General features: G+C 38.7%; 1 protein-coding gene across 5 annotated transcripts in view; it reads left to right on the top strand.

Moving 5' to 3' along the window:
- The first annotated feature begins 680 nt into the window (after positions 1 to 680).
- Positions 681 to 16,810, top strand: part of ADD3 (adducin 3) — a 112,247-nt gene continuing 96,117 nt past the window's right edge. The window contains exon 1 of one of the 5 annotated variants that reach the window (XM_039871254.1): positions 681 to 881. The gene's annotated coding sequence lies outside the window, so the exon portion shown is untranslated. Of the gene's footprint in view, positions 882 to 2,678; positions 3,003 to 3,335; positions 3,378 to 16,810 lie in introns of those variants that run through there. The other 4 variants (XM_039871260.1, XM_039871253.1, XM_039871259.1 and 1 more) reach the window with 4 other exon arrangements.

Genomic DNA, 16,810 nt, shown 5'->3' with positions numbered 1-16,810 from the left:
ATCTGCTTATGAGTTTCTTAATTTTGCTGACCTCTGAACAGCCACTGAAATACCATAGCACTCTGCTATTATTTTCTAAAATTATTTTAGACATTTTTTGGGTTTTCTATAAATAATATTGTGTTTTATATAACATGAGTACAGATTGGCCTGTGTCTATAATGTATTTTCTGATACTGAAATTCCAGGTGTGATTATAAGTGTTAGTAGGGATTGACTCCATTGCTTCCAGTCACATAAATGAGTTTTATTTTATTATTTTCACATTCTTGTATTAAATACTAAATGATCTCCCTTTATTTAGTTATCATTTTGGTGCAATGATTGAAAATTAAATATTAACACAAAATAGTGATCACTTTCAAGGCTTTATTTTTTCCATGGGCCCAATGTTTGAATTTAGCAGAGCTCTTTAAAACTAGTGCTTCCAGCATTTCATTGACTCCTACTAAATTGGTTTCCCTCTGTCACTCAGTTAATTTTAACCTTGACCTCCCACAGCTGTAATGCTTTACTCAGTCCAAAAAAACTCCCTGCCTCCACCCTTTCTGCTTCTTATGAAGCAATAGTGGAGAGGAAAAACGCAACCCATTCCTTTAAGAAAGATTCCGCCTCCTCTCTTATAAGCGAGCGTCTCATGCTAATCGTGGAGTCTCTTCTAAGTCACACACTTTACTACTCAGCATTGGGAGAAGCTGCTGCTGCTGTTGCTGCTGCTGCTGGCTGCTGCTGCTGCTGCTGCTGCCACAGCCGCCGCCGCCGCTGTCGCTGCCGCCGTGGGTCTGAGGCTGCAGAGGGTTTCCGTGCAGCACTGCAGAATCCACACCTAGAAGACACACATCTACTACCGTGGATACAAGAAAGCCTTGGATCCTCAGCAGGTAAGCAGATCTTTTATTTGTTTTGCCCAGACACTGAGGGAAAGGGAATGATTATGGAAAAGATTGCTCATCAGACATGCTTAAAATGGATTGTGTTGATTTGTCTTCCTTTGATAAGGGGGGGTCTAGATTTGTGACTGGCAAATGCCCTGTATAGTGGAGACTATTGTCTAATATGTGTCCTTAACATAATAGCCCTGTTCATAAAAAGGCTAACCTTGATGCATTCAAAGCTTTTCATTCTTTGCTGTTTAAAATGCCAGAAAACATCCAGCCACTCCCAGTATCTCTCTCAAATACTGCAGATATTTTTAAATGCCAAATAAAAATGACAGGCTGAGCATTTTCTAAGTATTTTCTCCCCAAAGCCAGGAAGACTTCCCCCACGATCCTTTAGGGGTATTTAAAAAATCATAAGGCATAGTTAGGTTTTGAGCAGATGGGAGATGATGGTAGACTAAAATTTCTATAGCCTTAGTCCAGTGGAGAGAGAAAATGAGGATAAATGAATCACAGTTTGTGCCAAGATTCATTTTCTACACTTCTTATGTGGGAAGAGGAAACTACATTTTAATTAGCACATTTTTAGAGACGAGGGAGGGGATGAAGAAGAGGGGATGGGTGTGAAGTATTTGAGGGGGAAGAGTCTGCAGAGGAGGAAGGAAATGAAATGGACTGTCGCCAGTGCCTTGGAAACGAAGGGGGAGCTAGGGTAGGGAATGAAGTTTGTTGTGTGTGTTAGGGTGGGGTTGACCCAAGAGACCACGGACAGCCAGAATGGCGTTCAGAGGGGTGTGCTTGCGAATGGATTTGTGCGGGTGGAGGACTTGCGTGCGGGAGGGATGGGAGGTCTATTTCAGGAATAGGTTGGGGTGAGAAACGTGTCTGGGCGGCAGGGGTGGGCAGCTCAATGTCACCTGTGGATAGGTCCACCTCCCTGCAATTGCATCTTGCAAAGTTTCTCAGGACCCGGATTCATTTTGAAGGCCGGCGGTGCTTCCACTTTTCACCTCCAAGAGGTCAGCTCTCATAAAGTCATAAGGTCAGAGGAAAAGTTTGGGTGAAGACCCCAGACGGGTCAAAGTGTAGCAGAACTGAGAGAGCCCCTCTGCGGTGGTGAGTAAGAGAGAGGAGGCCCCCAACAGGCAACTGTGCGGAGAAAAAAAATCCAAGCCTCTCTTATGGGGGGCGTGCGAAGGTTGAACCTCAGCAGTGACCTACTCCTAAAGACCCAGCAACCAGTGTGGGTGGCAGAGGATAACTCCGAAAGAGGCAGCTCAGCCTCGGGAATTGGGGGGCTATCGCTCAGGTTGGGGCGGGCGACATTTCCCAGGCGGCCCTCCTCCCCCTTGTGAAAGGGTTTCCGTCCGGGTCGTTTCCCCTTCCGACCCTCAGGGGACGCCGCGGATCAGACCTGCATAGGCGGAAGAGTATGTTAAAGGGGTGCCAGGCAGCCGCCCCGCGCCAAGCCCTCGCCAAGGCCGGGCCTGTAGGCCCCCGAGACTAGTGCTTCCCAAACATGCTGCCGGCATGCGGGGAGGGGGCAGCAAAAAGCCGGGACAAGCCTCTAGAGGGGCGCAAGGAGCCGCGAGGGGCGGGACCTTGGGGAGGCGTGGCCAGGGACGTCCTGTGATTCTAAGGGGCGGGGCCAGGACGTGCAGGGGCTCGAGGGGCGGGACCAGGGGCCCTCGGGGGCTGCGAAGGCGGACTCGTAGGGGGCGGGGCCAGGGGCGGTTGGGGGCCTAGAGGCGGGGCCTAGGGGCGGGGCCATGGGACGCTCAAGGGGCGCTCGGGCAGTCCCGCCAGAACGCGAGCCGTCAGCCCGTAACGGTCGCCAGAGAGAGGGGAGGGAGAGAGAGGAGGGGGTTTAAATTGTATTTTTAAAAACGAACAGCGAGAGCTAGAGGCTTCGGCGACTTAGGTGTCGCCGCTGCCTGTTACACAGAGCCCAGGTCCCTCCCTCCTCACGCCCCCTCCTCTTCTGCCCTCCCCTTTTTCTCCCCTCCCATCTGGAGCCCTGCGGCACTTAAGAAGCGGCGGCGGCGGATCGGCCGGCCGCTGCAGCCCCGGCGGCCGCGGAGAGAGAGGGAGGGGAGCACAAAGCCGGCTGCGCGCTGCGAGGTAATCCTGAGGGGAGAGAAGGCGCCGTCGTTCAGCTCCTCCTCCCGGCGAGGATGGCTGGCTCCCGCGTGGGCTGGGGTACAGGGACCCTTCCAGGGGATCGAGCGGGGGTAGGTAGCACGGTGGCTCGCGAGGCCGAGGGGACTTCTTATTGGCTGCCCCTGCGGCCTCAGGTGACCCCCTTCTCCCCTGGAGGGTTTGGAATGGGAGCTTCGGGCTGGCCCAAGGGGAGTGGACCTGCGGGGCAGGGTCTCAGGGCTCCTCGGGGTGGGCCCGATTCTCTCGGGCGTCCTCTGATTTCCCCTAGGAGGACGAGGAGTTCTAAAAATCCAGAGCTAGCTGAAGCTTCGGTGACCTGGGGACCTTAAACTCAAGGTGCGCTGCGGCAGGGTGGGAGGTTCCCGCGCTTGGGAAAGGTGAGGGTAAGGGAGAGAGTGTTGGTTTGTTTTGCTTTTCTTATTGAAAAAACTAAGTTACAAGTTTAAAGTGTTCAACCGCCTTTCTCCTGTAATCCGCATCCCCATCCCCCAACATACATACGCGCGCATACACACACACACACACACACATGCACACATACACGCGCGCGCACCTACACACACACACACACACACACACACACACCACCACCTAAACATACACGTTAGGTTGAGCTTCCTGCCCGGGGTGACAAGAAGAGTTGGCAGCAAGTCTGGTTTGCTGGTGTTTGGGGTACGTCCAGCTTCTTTGGAGGTATGCTATTAAGCTGAGGCAAGACCACAGAGACAGGTAGAATAAGCTAGGCCTCTATTACAATGGCAAGAATGGCCTCAGGTGAACTTTTTTGTTGCAGAGATTTAATTGCAAGTAAGTGCCCGTTTAAGATGGGAGTCTAAGTAAACCCACTAAGGTCTTTGGCACATAGGCTGTAGCAGTTGACCTGTTGGAGTGGTATGGAGAAAAGTGGAATTTAACCAAGAGGCTTTCTTTACATGAGGATTATATGCAGGTTTGGTGAAGGACTGGATAAGATTCTGGGGATTGGAACCAGCTACATAAACGTGTGTCCACGATTCCATTAAATTATACATTTAGATTTAGCAGTATGAAATGCTTGCTTTTCTTGGAATCGAATACTTATATGTCATGTCTAGTGCATCCTAATTTTGGCTTTAGAAGACTTCTAATGAGGGTGTTAATGAGAATAAAATACGAGTATGGCATAATTTGTCATTTGAACATTAAGATGCTTTACTATTAAAAATTTTGTGTAATTATGTATGGGACTATCACACTTATAGGGTTAAGTTACTTTTGGAGCATATGTATAGTTTTTATATCTAAGTCTTAATTTCATTGTAATTACCCTTGTAACTCATTTTCCTTTGCTTAAATTGAGCAGATTATTAACTTTGCAGAGGGAAGGCCAGAAAAAAAAAATGGCCACTTTTACTATTAACTTTTCATCCTTCCAAAGAGTTCAGTTTGTGCTAACTCTTAATATTGTCCTCAAGTGCTGGCATATTGGTAGTAGTTGCTTTTGAAGAAAAAAATGTGACTATTTCGAATGTTAAAACATAATTTAATACTTCTTGAGATGGTTATGAGGCATTTAATATTTTGTAGCTTTTTACATGTATGATATCAGGAAATGTTCGGTAAACATTTGACATATGACATAAGTGATCATATACCTGGGAGATATTTTTCATGATAGAAGGATTCTATTTTCAGAATTCAAATTTACATTTTGAAAAACAAGAAAATTATATTATACACATTGCTATTTCCAACCCCTTTTCTCAAGAATGTTATACTGGGGTGAATGTGAGTTCTGCTCAATGATGTTTAAAGTGTGGATTTGGTCTTTGTTAAACCAGAATGTCTTTTGAAGCTAAGAGGAGGTAGCACCAGCCCACCTCTAATACCTAATCCGGAAACCTAGATAGGGTGGGGCCCAACTTCTGAAGTTGTAAGTCTTCTTGTAGTAGGCCTATCGTATGTTTCTGTCACACCTAAGCCTATACAGGTTGTTAGCTGTTTAATGTCTCCCATCTGAAAGCAGTTTGTTAGCAGTACTGGGCAACATTTAAGCATGTCATCAGGGTATAAGAAGCATATCTATTGAGGAAAGAAATCACATAAAAGTATAGAAACCCAACTCTGAACAAACTGAGTTTGTAGAATGTCTTGGAACAATATCAGAACCTTAGCTTAACCTAGTTGTTATATGTGAAGTGCTTAGAAAATAGACTGGTACGAAGTGCTTTATGTGTTTATTATCATCAGCATATAAAATGACACTTTTTTAAAGGTGGTTTTATCATGCTGCTCAATAATTGAAGACTCAGCAAATATTTGTAACAGCCAATATTTATTTGTTCTACCTCTGTGCCAGGCACAAAGTTTTATATGATTTAATTTCCTTAATCCTTACAACAACCCAATTATGAAACACACAGAGAGGTTAAGTGTTTTACCCAATGTCTGCAGCTACTAGGGGGCACAGGCTGGTTCTGAACCCAGTGTCTGGCTAGAGAATAAGCCCAGTGGGCCCTGTTGCCGTTACATGCGTGATAACAGTTGCAAATCAATGAAAGATCTTCACAGTATTCCCAGGACTACAGGTGTGCATGTGTGTCAAGTTTAGCCACACCTTCCTATATTAATACCACTAACGGGTTGTGTTTAAATCTGAAGGGTGGTGATTATTCATTAAGAATCATTATTTGACTTTAGAAGAGGATTCTCTTTTGATTCACACAACATATGTTTAGCTAGGAGGCTAGAATTTGGGTTAGAGTATCTATTTAATTACTAAAGATATTAAAGTCTTTTGATTTTTAAGCTTGCCAGGTATATAGGGCTCCAAATGGCCCAGCGGGCACTCATGCCCGTAGGAGAGATTCAGGTTCTGCATTAAATCAGTAGGCCTGACTTTCTGATTACCAATCCCATATCCACCTAAGATAGATTTTAACTTAAATTTGTTCTAAATTCCACCTGAGTCGCTTCCTAAAATTAGCCTTAAGTGAAAAGATATAACTTGTGGCTTATACTTTGTCACTTACATTCCTCAAGAAATTGTATTGCTGCATCACCAGCGAAGTTGAAAGGTCAAGCAAATTAATTATAACCTAAATTGGGAGCCATTTTAAGTAATGTTTAGGATTATTGTAGATAGCTGGTAAGTCCTTTGTTGACAATTTGGTTAGGTGTAATGTAAGGAAAAAATCTTTAAAAACAAGCATGCATTGAATTTAAAAAGCTCAAGAAAGCTCAAGCAAGCTCTATCAAAGACACAAGTTACTAACCTGTTTCTCACACTAAATAAACACTAATTTTGGCTATCATTAATATTCAGTGCTATTTCTTATTTATTTGGAAATATTAAGTTTGTAGAGTTCAAATAGAAAAATTTTAAATGTCTAATCAAGATTGCTATTCTTTCTTTTTAAACATAGCCTGTTTGAAATTAATTGAGCAGTGTATGGTCATTGAGATTCAAAATGAGTGCCCTAATACTTTATTTCGTCTTCTATGTTGATGCTTTATCATTTTATCTTGAGGTCCATGCTAGAGTATTTATAGATCAGATTGTTATGAGGTCTTTGGGTTCTGCCAGAGACTAAATTCTCTTGGCCAAAAGCCAAAACAATCTCAGCTGTTTACTGTAATGGGTTGTATATATTAAGAATCCTCTCTAAATCACACAGGTTAGAAGTCTTTTCATTGACTATAGCTTGAAAAAAAAAAGTCTTATCCATTGTATGTCCCTTTTATGTAATAATTAGATGACTTTAATAATTTTTTTTTCCAGCAGTAGCTAGTTATGGACACATGCGTGTAACCATACTACTTGGGGGATATACTCTTCCTTTCAGGTAAAGTTAAAAATTATTCACCTGGCATTCATGCAATCAATATTTGAGTACCAACAGTATGCATAGAACAAGAACTCTAACTGAAAATTAACTAAAAGTGTTGGAGGAAAAAAAGGTCGTGGACATTTTGTTTATTTCATGTGTATTTTAATAATGTCGATCTTTTATATATGAACAAGTCTCAAAATAGTATTCAAAATTATTCCACAGTTGAAAATATATTTTAACTTTAAGAAAGTACTGTATAACTTACTGTAAAGTCTTAGATAATAGCATAGATAAGAATCAGAGTCTTATTTCCTTAAACTATTTTTGTTGAGCATCTTCGAAAAGCTGCATTAATAATCTCTTTCAGGTTTCTAGGACATTACTAACTACACTGAAGGAGCAGTTTCATGAAGAGTATCTTAGAAACCTTAAAGATTAAATGTGAATGTCAGTGATGTCTAGCATAACCCAAAAAGTAAGCCGATCACCAAAAGGTATAAAATGGATGGAACCCATCTTCGATGTTAAAAGGCTTACCATTCTAGTAAATTTCCTTAGGAAGATAGTGTAGATTAGTTTTTTAACTATGCCAAAGCTGAACTGTTATTGTAAAAGATACATAGGCTTTGATATATAGTTATATCTTTATAATGAATTTAGACCTATATTTAGCTTTTACCTGATGTCAGACTGATCCACATCACTACCATATACTTTATATTTCCTTTTTTTTTTTTTTTTAACATTAGCTTTAGTTAAAGCTTAATTGGAAATGGTAAGACTTCCTGATATAAGATGAACTTTGAAACTTCTTTGTTTCAAATTACCCGAAACTGGACCTGAGGATATTGATGTATAGGCAGTACATTAACTAGAGTTTAAGATTGCTACCTCCTCAAACAAGGCTACAGTTTGAACCTCAGGTTATGAAACTTTTCTGTAGTAGGTACATGATTTCCATAGGATAAAAATTTCCCACACCTGCTAGCCAGAGGAAAAAACACTTTTTAGAAACGTAAGGGCAGTAACGACATAATGTTCTTAAAATTGGTATCTCAAGAAGTGTACTGTTTATATTAATAAAACAGAATTAAAACATTTTAAAGCTTACAATGTGCTTTAAGGCAAGTAGACATTAAGGCAAGCAATGGATTAAACAAGATGAAAACCTAACTCCAAGTAACATACATGAAATTATTCTTTTTGCTAACTCTTATAACTCCTTTAAATTTATTCTCGTAATTTTTATTCCCCCATTTCCCACCAAGGAAGTGCTCACCTGCTTAGGTGCAAGAGAGAAAGGACAGTGCAGGTGTGAGTTCAGGGCCCATTTTCTTCAGCTCCCATGGCTGCTGTTGGTTGCCTGCTAGGGGAGCTGGAATTCCAACAATTTAGAAAGCAATATGCCTAGAGAAGTGCTGGGTTTCTCAGTATCTTGGGGACTTGCTGGATGCCTTTAATTTGTCGCCATCGGCGGTGTGTCTGTGAGATTCTTCCACATGGCTCAGCTCGTCCTGTGCAGGGACAGCGTTTTCTTTTTCCTTTTCCATACGATTTCTCATCCTGTCATCTTCTGTTCTGCTGGAATGACTAAATGCCATAGCAAAAAGATGGGTTTACTCTGTATCCTCATGGAGAAGGTGATTAGGCTTACGTGGTATGTCCTAAAGGAGTATATTTTGAGATCAAAGCCTCCCCAGGGACTCTTTAAGACCACTCTACTTGTAATCCTTCAGAAATTAGAGCCAGCAACTGTTAGCCGCATTGTTACTTCTAATGTCATTGGTCTCATTAATACATTAGAAGATTCTATAAGGTCAGCCTTTTAATATCTAAGGAAGAGGTTGAGGAAGGGTGATGGTCAGAGCTCAAGTCGGGTTGTGAATGAGCTTTAAGTGCATAGGATGAGAGGTGGAAAGGTGAAAAAGATTGTCAGTGAAGTTGATATATTGGTCTTCTTATTCCTTATCCCCAAACTCAACTTTGTTTTTTGTTTTCTTTTAAACTTTAAAACAGTTTTCCTCTTAACCTTCCACTTGTGACTTTTATTGTCAGGACTGAGTTTTTTCTCTCCTAGAGAAAGGTGGAATTTTTAAGGTGATTCCTATCATTGCTGAAAAGTTTGGCTTTCACCTGGAGGTTACACTGAAAGGATTTCCTTCCATCTCCCAACTGTCTACTTTTTAAATTTCAAAAACATCTCCGAAACAAGTGTAAGAAGCCTTACTCATCATGTATTAGTTGGAATCCATTATATATTAAAGTAAAATACATATCCTTAATAAATCCATATTGCTTTCCACACTTTTTTTTTGCAAAACTATATCTACAATAATTTTATATTAGGATGTTTAATTCTTAAGTGGATGTCGAAAATTATTTTTAACCAAAAAATTGTTGAAAGTAATATGAAAATAATACATCTTTCATTGGTCTTAGTGAATGTTGATAATGACAAAATCATAGTTATCTAAACACTTTGTTATTGTTAAATACCCTAATGAAATATTCAATAAGTAGACAAGTACCTGGTTACAAGCGATTGAAAGACTGTCACCCCTATAATAGAGTATAACAGGGAAGGAACATTTGATGCCTGAATAAGAACAGTGTATCTGCTTGACAGTAAAGGCTATGAGAAGCTGATTACTTGGTAATCACTTGAGTTAGGTGATTTTATGTTGTGTTTGATGTTTTATAATCTGAACTTCCCTGGGCTCTTTAAAAGTGTCTGGTTGGACTATCAGCTTTTGATGGATGTATATCTGGAGGGATTGTGACTATCAGTTAAGTACTTTGAAGAGAGAATCCCTGCTTTATGTCACACCTGAATGTCACAGAACGTGTTTCTTTGAGCTTGTTTAATTTGGGCTCAAAGGGAAGAGTGCCATCTACTGAATGGCCATCATCAAGTTGAGCAGCCCCAAGTTTTCCTTTGAGAACTCATCTGCCTTTGAGAAACCAGGCTCAGCTTCATTGGAGGATTTGACAAAATCTTAGTACCAAGTGGAATTGTTGCTTGCTTAATTTTAATTATGTTTCTCAACAGGAAGCCTAAACACATGATGAAGAACTAATATACCACTTGTTGGAATGCGTGGGAAAGGAGAAACTAAGAAGTTGTTGAGACTTTATACTAAAAAAATAGCCTAGCAATAATGAAATCATTATTAAAAGTGGTAAAGAAAGTTATTTTAATGAGGCATATTTCATTAGTTCTGGCTATTGATGGCTAATGCAGACAATAATGATGTTATTTAAAATTTATTTAGGCTTAAAATTATCAAACTAACCCGTTTAACTAGAGGTAAGGGTTTTAAGAGTACTTGAGTATTTTTTTTTTCTCTTGCCCTTTTACTTTGTCTTGGTTTCTAAGGCAGTTATTCCTACTTGAATGAATTCACTGTTTCAAAGTGGATTTTTTTGTTTTGGTTTACTCAAGTGGCCTCCTGTTTTGTTTTGTGTTTTGTTAGGTTTTTCCTAATTTTCAGAGACTGCCTTTGGTAGTAGCAATGGGTAGTAGCCATAGGTCAGTGAAGATTTTGGACATCTGGAATAGGTCTGTCAGAGCCAGATAAGAAGGAATTTTGACAACTTGAATTGAAAGGAAGATTTGAAATTGTTACGATAAGGCTATCTTTGTTGTTATTGATCTATGTAACAATTATTTAATCAGTAACCATTTTTTTGCTCTTAAAACCTGCGATGGATCCTGTTAAACACTTTACATAAATTATCTGAAGTTAAGTAACTTGCCCAATCGTATAGTTAATGAGTGGCAGAGCCAAGAATTGAGCCCAAGGCCAATTTCCTTTAAACACTATGCTTTGCTGCTGATTTATTTAAGCTCATTCTTGATGACTTCACAAAAGACTTGAATCATGATTAGAATGATATTTCTGCCTCTGCTTGAAAGCATTGGTTTTTGTTGTTGTTTGTTTGTTTGTTTGTTTGTTTTTGCTTGCTTGCTTGTTTTTTTTTAAAGGGTAGATAGGTTTGAGATATCACTAGAATCAGGAATTATGTATGAAATGAACCTTTAAATACTTGCTCTTTGGTTTTTGTCTATAATGTTCATTTTTTTCTCTCTTGCTATATTATTTATTAATTTAAAACCAAGGAAAGTTTATTATTGAAACATTGAAGTGAGTTGTTTCACATTGCTTAAAATATGCTACTTCATGGAAGAGGGGTTACTGAAGGGTTTTAAGCTAGGTTTGGGGGGTTTAGGTAGGGGATTTGATAGTTACTTTTCTATATTTTGCTCACTCTTAAATATTTTTAGGTAGTAATACTTTTCAATGTGGCAGTAATATCCCATGTCCACAACACAATAAAATTCAACGATGTGCCAGTCTGAGGTCCTGGGGGAACCTCAACTTCTTATGCACACAAAGTATGCTCTGTAAACCAAATGAGCACCATACCTTACATATAAGTACTAATACTTTCGAAATGCATGTATCCTCTCACTAAGAGATATTTAATGCCTGACTACCATTTGAAGTTGTTTTTTTGTTTTTTGTTTTTTTTTTTTTTAAACATTTAGACCTTAAAAGACACTCTTATTACTTTTAAAGGTTGGGAATTATGGATTTGATATAACCAAAAGCCTGTAAAATTGCAGGTCAGTGATGGTTGTGCTATGTACTTTAAACTCGATCATTTTTTTTTTTTAAGACTCTGACTTTCCCCTTCATATGTAAGAGAATTATGCTTTACTTTCCAGAAACCCCCCATAAGAATATCAATTATATAACTCCTTGGGATTCTGACTACTTTCCAGTCAAACAGAAAAGGTCAGCAACAAATAAGATGACAGTACAAAAGATGCCATTTGCCAGTGTGTGATGAATGCTAAATGACAGGTACAGATAACAAATGTCATAGATCATCTAGTCAAGAAGAGTACCATAGATGGCGTGGTCAAAAAAGATCCGCAGGAAAGAGGAGCAAGGGTGGACTTTAAAAGGCAGGGTAGAATTTCACTAGGTGAAGGCTATGGTAGGGTTTGGGTGAGAAATTACTGTCCATGAAAATAATAATTTTGTTTTCTGTAGCATAATGGGAGATTGTTTATAACAGTGGTTCATAACATCTTTCCACTGGAAGGCATTTGAAGGCTACAATGTACTCTTACCAGTAACAGTACCAAGGGAACACCTCTCTAGGAAGTACGTTAGAATATTGCCAGGTTTGGGGGATGGAGAGGGTGATGGCAGTAGTGAAGAACATCATGTAGATTTTGACAACGCTCCCCCTGAACCCCACATGAAAATTACTGATTCACAGAAACATCCTTATACTGCTATTTTGAAGGTAGTAATGCTTAGGAAACTTGGCACTTGAAAAAAGACCTTAGAAATCATCATCATTCCCAACACTGGAAAGGAAAGCCTTCTTTGGGGAAGAGGTGTACATTTTTTAAAAATTTGAATTCGTCTATCATTTACTTTGCCAAATGCTAGAGTATAATCCTGTTATGGCTCTGTTTTAACTTTTAAATCTAATATATATATAGATAGAGCAGTTGATATCATGAGATATTATTATTTTGATTTAATTTTTGTAAATAACATTGTCTGGTTTTGGATTTTAGAGAATTTGTTCCAAAGTGTCTCAATACTTTTAGACTTGCTAATGCTATCACTTACTATTTGAAAATACTTAGTGTAACTAGTCAAGATATTTTACAGCAAAGCGCTTTATTTCTTTTTTTACTTTACTTTTCTTAAATGTAAAATACGTGAGGGACCAGAGGGTAGCGAGGAATGGGGAGAGGGGAGATAGACGGAGTAAAAGGGGTCACATATGTGGTGACAGAAAGAAATCTATGGGAGGTGAACACACAGTGTAAAATATATATATATATATATATATATATATATATATTACTGTTAAAATGTACAGCTGAAACTTATTGGATTTGTTAACCAATGTCACCATAATAAATTAATTAATTAAAAAATATATGTGAGGGGTTGGGATAGATCATTTTAAGATCCATTTCAGTTTGAAAATGCTGTGCTTGTACTTCCAGAGAAGGTGAACTCACCAATTAATGGTTTTAGTTGGAAGATAGCCAAGAAACCTATGCTTGTACTATGTGAAGGTACTGGGAAAGGGTCTAACAGAAGGTCAAGACCATGAAAATCCTTGGCTCTGTAAATATGTGGCATTTGAGAAAAGGACATTGTCACTCCAGAAACTTGTCAGCTCCTAGAGTTTATTTCAGTTCTTCAGAAGCAAAGGGTCCTTGGCAAAGAACAATGGACAGATCCTTTTCAAAAACAATGAAATGAGCAAGGATAGCAGTTTTTCCTAAAGCAAACTGTAGAAGCATTGTGGCGTATTTTTCTAGGAATGGTACTTTCCATTCCTATCTCAACTTTATTATGTTTAGTATATTAGTTCCTCAAATATTCCTCTGACCTCCATTTAGATTGTCTTTTCTGAGCAGCTTTATGTTTCCTTTCATTTGTTCACTTATTCATTCAGCAAATGTTTATTAAGCATTTATGTGCCAGGCCCTCTTCTAAGTGCTGGTAATTCTGCAGTAGACACAACAGACAGACCCTCCTGCCCTATTGGAGCTTATATTCTTGGAGGTAAATAGAAACAAACAAGTAAAGTATATGTTGTATGAGTGTAAATGTTGAGAAATATAGAGCAGGAAAGAAGATCGAAGGGCACGTTTGGGGGCTATAGAAAATTTGAAGAGCGGTCAGGTGAAGTCCTCACTGAGAAAGCGACATGTGAGCAAAGATTGAACATGTATGTGATGTCAGGGAGAAGATAATGGCAGGCAGAAAGAACAAGTGCACAGGCCCTGAGGCCCAAGTGTACTTGGCATGGATGAAACAGAATAAAGAATGGGTATTGGGAAGCCACTGGGTGACTGAACAGAAGTGGGACATGATCTGACATAGGATAAAAAGGATTATTTTGGCTGTCTTTTGACACTAGGCCATGGTGATGCATTAATCTTGGTGAAAGATAATGTATCTGGTAGAGATGGTGAAATTTGATTGGATTCTGGATATATTTGAATTATAGATAAATAGGATTTACTAACTGGGATGTGGGTGTATATGTAAGAGAGAAGTCAAACTTGACATCAAAGTCGGGAGTCTAAGCAAAAGTTTGCAGGAGAAACAAGTTTGGGGTGTGGGAGAGAATAGTTCAGTTTGAGGCATGTTAAGTTTGAAATGTCTGTTAAGACATCTATTTTGGAGATCTTGAGGAAGAATTTGCTATGAGTCCAGAGATCGGTGCATAGTTATCGGCTAATGATCTAAATTTGAGAGTTGTCATTTTCTCCTTTTATTTTTAAAACTTGGCTGTAGTAAACTTTGCTATTATATACATTTATGCTTTGAAGGGGTTTAATTCATCTTGTAAAACCTTGAATTTATTTTAGCTTCTAAGGACACTTGGTCCCAAAGAAATGTTGTTCTCTATAGATAGAACAATTCGCTTTCAATCAAAATGTGAAAATAAAAATAGTGTTGTTACTGCCCTTTAAAAACATGTGTATGAATGTAAAATGGAATAGTTTGGCTGTTCCTAAAAAAGTTAATGTAGTTTAATGGTTAAAAATAGTAATATATAAGTTAGCATTATGACCCAGCAATTCTACTCTTAGGTGTATACTCAAGTGAAAACATATATTCACACAAAAAACTTGTACATCAATGTTCATAGGAGCATTATTCATAAGAGCCAAAAGGTAGAAACAGCCTAACTGCCTGTCACCTGATTAATGGATAGATAAATGTAGTATATTCGTGCAATGAAATAATGATAGTAAAAAGGAATAAAGTACTGATATATTCTACATGGGTGAAACTTGAAAACATTATGCTAAGTGAAAGATGCAGACACTAAAGGCTAAAGGCACATATTGTATATGTGTATATGAAGTGCATAGACTAGGTATATCCAGAGACTGAGAGCAGATTAGTGGTTGCCAAGGGCCAGGGGTAGGGAAAATAGAGAGTGACTGCTTAATTGGTACTGGGTTTCCTCTGGGGTAATGAAGAAGTTCTAAAAGTAGATAATGTTGATAGCTGCACAACATTATGACTATATGAAAAACCACTGAATCGTGCAATTTAAAAGAGTGAATTTTGTCTTAATTTTTAAAAAAATCTACCAGGAAAAAAAGTGTGTGTCTGTACTCATATGTACACGAGAACAACTTATGTGAACCTTATTTCTAAAATAGAACTGCTTTTGCCATAGAAAGTTGAGAAGGCAAGAAGTACTGCACTAAAGAGACAAAGTTAAGATACTTTGGTCATGTGGGTCGAAATCAAGAGGTAGTTTGTGATCTTGTCCTTGGTATGTCATGGATGAGTCATTAATCTTGTAAATAGCCAGTTTCATGGAGATGACCTAGAAAAGCAAAAGAAGTCTTTATGATTATCATTTCCATGGGTTTCAGAGAACAGGAACCAGTTTACAAATAAGTTTTTTAGGCCTTAAATCAATAAAGATGGTTTAATTTTTTTCTTCATACCTATAATTTAAAGTTATGAAGAACTCAATTCCCAGTAATTTTTTTTCTAGCCAACACAAGATGGTATTTACCTTCTAAAAAACATAATTACCATCGAAGAGTTGTCTGTTGAAGAAGTACATGAATGGATTATCTTTAACTTTCCTATACCAGATAACCTAACATTATTTTTAATTAAAAAAAAGATATAATTCATATGCCATAAAAGTCACCCTCTAATTTTATTAGGAACCTATAGATATTTATATATTCCTTTATTAGAATAAAAACTTTTAGAGAATAGAGGTTCATATTATTTGAATGGTTTTTATATTAGCATTTTAAGGGAAGCATGTGTGAATAAGACAAGAACCATAGTGGGGAAGAGAGACACTTATGTAACTGACACCAACACCAGCCTGAGAGTTATGCTATAGCAATAAGTTATGCTATAGCAATTAAAAGGAAGTGCAGGTGGGCACAGAGAGGGAAATGTTTATCCTACTGGGAAGACACAGTTCATGGAGGAGGATGACATTTGAGTTGATCTTTAGAGGCGCTCTCAAATGTTGAAGAGGAGGATGAATTACCAGCCAACATGATAGAATATGCAAAGGCATGTAGGTCTGTGGGATGGATGTGATGGGAGGAGGTGGAGGGAAGGGAAGGTTGAGAGAACCGTGTCGTGAGGGCCCTGGTGCTATTTTGAGAAATTTGGATTTTATTCTGTGACACTTATTTAGCAGACGAGAGGCATAATCTGATGTGTCTGAGACTTGGTGTTGTGATAGAGTGTTGTCAAAGAGATAAGTTAGGAAGTATTTTAAAGATAAGCAGATGAACTAATGCACTGACTTTGAGACTGGAAAGAGAAGAATGCGATATTTTGGAAGCAGAAATCCGTGCATCTTGCTGAACAATGCAGAGGTTGAAGGAACAATTTGATCACCGGGATGGAAATTTAAAAGTCGCATTCTACTCCATTTCCGATACTGATTTGTGATGGAAAATAACACCTGTACTACTAAAAATTTGGTAGGTTCAGAAGTCTTGAAGGTATCTTTTCCTTACCGTACATAAAAGACTTTAGAAACTTGACTATTTCTTAATTTTCTTTAATTTTTATTGCTTCTCAACTCTTACCCAATTGTCTAATCTTTGGATTTGTTTTCATTTGTGTATTTGGAAATGGTTGAATAGTCAACAATTTGGCTAAAGAATAGTCTTTTTGTTTCCAAATGAAACTGCCTCCCTATGCTGTTTTGTGTTTCATTTTAAACTTTTGTGTAGTGGAATAATAAAAGAAAGAATTGAAGGCATTGAGCATTGCAGTGTCAAGTATTGTATGCTGTCATTACAGGAAGTCATTGTGCCATCTTGAAGTTTCCCCTTAATAACATTTGGTGGTTTAGCTTGAAACTTCAAAAGTAAACATGGTAACTGTGTATAAGAAACAA

This window comes from Pteropus medius, unplaced genomic scaffold, assembly GCF_902729225.1.
Source record: "Pteropus medius unplaced genomic scaffold, Ma_sr-lr_union100, whole genome shotgun sequence".
Classification (NCBI taxonomy): domain Eukaryota; kingdom Metazoa; phylum Chordata; class Mammalia; order Chiroptera; family Pteropodidae; genus Pteropus; species Pteropus medius.
This window is presented reverse-complemented; position numbering and strand designations above follow the sequence as displayed.